Source organism: Lupinus angustifolius, unplaced genomic scaffold (genome assembly GCF_001865875.1).
Source record: "Lupinus angustifolius cultivar Tanjil unplaced genomic scaffold, LupAngTanjil_v1.0 Scaffold_8_48, whole genome shotgun sequence".
Taxonomy (NCBI): Eukaryota; Viridiplantae; Streptophyta; class Magnoliopsida; order Fabales; family Fabaceae; genus Lupinus; species Lupinus angustifolius.
In genome coordinates, this window is record NW_017717852.1 from 1 (window position 1) to 2,811 (window position 2,811).

Here is a 2,811-nt window from a genome sequence, read left to right on the forward strand (position 1 = left end):
ACATAAAGCCTAAGATATTACAATGTAAAGACTGACGATTAACTTATCCTAATCAATTAAGCCATCAATATGAATGTGAGTCAATCAGAATACAGTATGTAACAGGTTTCTTTCAATCAGAATCTAATGCATGATCATGTGAGCAATATCAAATGAATATCAAATTATGCAGAAACATAAAGCATGTTACAGAAAAACAGTATAATCCCTCTTCTCACACATGCAACTCTCAAGCAAAATAATAGTGAAAATACGAATGCAAAATGCTCTCTAATACAACCCTAAACAAATAGAATGAATGCTACTGAGTTCTAACTGAAGCCTCGTATTTATAGCATGAAGAATAAGTGGTTTAAGCCGTTGCAAAAACAGTTAAACAGTTAAGCAGTTACAACAGCAAAAACAGATGTCAGTTATAACACAAAACAGACACGTTAATCGATTAGCACTACCATTTAATCGATTAATGGCCTTACAGAATGACATCCAAAATAGTTAAAACAGAAAACACATATTCAACAAAAATTTGGTTATGTTAATCGGTTAAGCTACCACGTTAATCGATTAACTGAGGCATTTACGCATATGTTTCACAAGACAAACTTCTCATATGTTATGTGCAGTATGTATACATGTTTTATCATTTATATTATGCCTAATATGCATATATAACATGTATGATGTATGCATGAAATACGATTAACTAGATGATGCATCTCTTGAATATGGTAGTTCAATTATGATGGCTTAAGAGACTAGCATCTAGGTTCACCTAACCTATACTTACTTACTACGGCACACATCCCAGACTACTTAGGTTATAGACTCAATTTATCTCCTAGTCTAGATATGACCAAATGAGCACAAGGCATGTTGATTGTTGAACCATCTTCAAGATTTGTTAGAACCTTGTCTTCATCAAAACATAGGCTAAGATATGCTAGTGCTATTCTTGACACTTTGCACTTTCAATAAGAACTTGTCTAAGTAGTTCTAACTCATAAGAAGGTGAGAAATATTTTCCTTATTCAAAATGATCTTGTCTCCTCAAGAATTTGTTAATATGTAGTTTATTTTTCTTGTTAAATTGTTTGTGAAAAACAACAAAAAACCACCAAAACATGTTTAACTCATTATTTGTGCAATGACATATTCATATAATTCATTCTATTAGGCAATTCCTTGTGGTTCGACATAACCCTATACTATACTACAATTGAATCTTGAAAGAGGTGTAAATTGTAAAATAGTAAAGTGTTATCAATAAATTTATTTGTTGAAAACACCTTTTAATATACAAAAGTGATGAAGCTAACTTACTAGCTTTTATTTATTGTTATTTACTTTCCGCAATTTATTTATTCTTTAATACCAACCTTCCTTAAGGAAGAAGTGTGGTTTGTTAATAAAATGAACTCGAAAGGGAGTAAATAAATAAAGGTCACTTAAATTTATTATTCTTTTGTTCTTTATTTATTTATTTGTTTCTAACAACTAACTATTCATCACTTTTGTGCATTAGAATATCATTAAACCGGTGTTGGAATTTATTCCACAAAACCGAGATGATATTCAAAAGTACTTAATAATTATGTAATAAGAGATTGCTTCAATATCATTGTACCGGCGTTAGAATTTATTCTAACAAAGCCGAGATGGGGCAAAGAAGGAATAACTTATTCACATGATTATTGAGAAGTAAGTTGTAACTGGAATATTCTTGAAACCATTATACCGGTGTTGGAATTTATTTCAACAAATTTGAGATGACAAACAAAGAATAAAACCGAGTTCACTTACTTAATAAAAAAAATAAAAACACACCAAAAATGGAGAAATAACCTTTCAACAAATTGGCACTACTGCCAGGATGATTTGCTGACAGGGAAAACCTCTCAAATAAATTCTTTCAACACAAGACATGCTTATTCTTTTGGTGCGATCTAGGCTCATATCCTTCAGCAATAGCTCCATTATTGTCACACAATAATGTAATGGGTTCATCCATCAAAGGAACTACACTGAGTTCATTTAGGAAGATCTTTATCCAAACAACTTCTTTAGAAGCTTCACTTGCTGCTATATACTCTACTTCAGTAGTTGAATCAACTATTGTCATTTGTTTGGAACTTTTCCAACTTATTGTGTCTCCATTCAAGGTGAAGACATAACCAGAAACTAATTTGGCACAATCCTTATCTGATTGAAAACTTACATCGGTATAACCCTTTAACTTGAGTTCAGACTCTCCATATATAAGGAATTGGTCTTTAGTTCTTCTTAAGTACTTAAGAATGGTACTAATATTTTCCAATGTTCCTCACCTGGATCTGCTTGATATCTACTAGTTACACCCAGTGCATATGCGATATCTGGTCGTGTACAAGTCATGGTGTACATGATAGCTCCCATTGCACTAGCATATGGTACTCTATTCATGCATTCTCTTTCCTCATCAGTCTTAGGACAATCCTGCCTAATGAGAGTAACTCCATATCCTATAGGTAAATAGCCTCTTTTGGAGTTGTCCATGTTATACCTCTTCAAGATGGTATCAATGTACAAGGATTGGGAGAGTCCAAGCATTCTTCTGAATCTATCTATATAGATCTTATTCCTAGAATAAAAGCCGCTTCTCCGAGATCCTTCATGGAGAACTGTTTTGATAACCAAGTTTTTGTAGATTGCAATGCCGAAATATCATTTCCTATGAGTAATGTGTCATCAACATATAGCAATAGGAAGATGATCATGCTCCCACTGACCTTTTTGTAAATATAAGGTTCTTCTTCACACCTTACAAAACCCAAC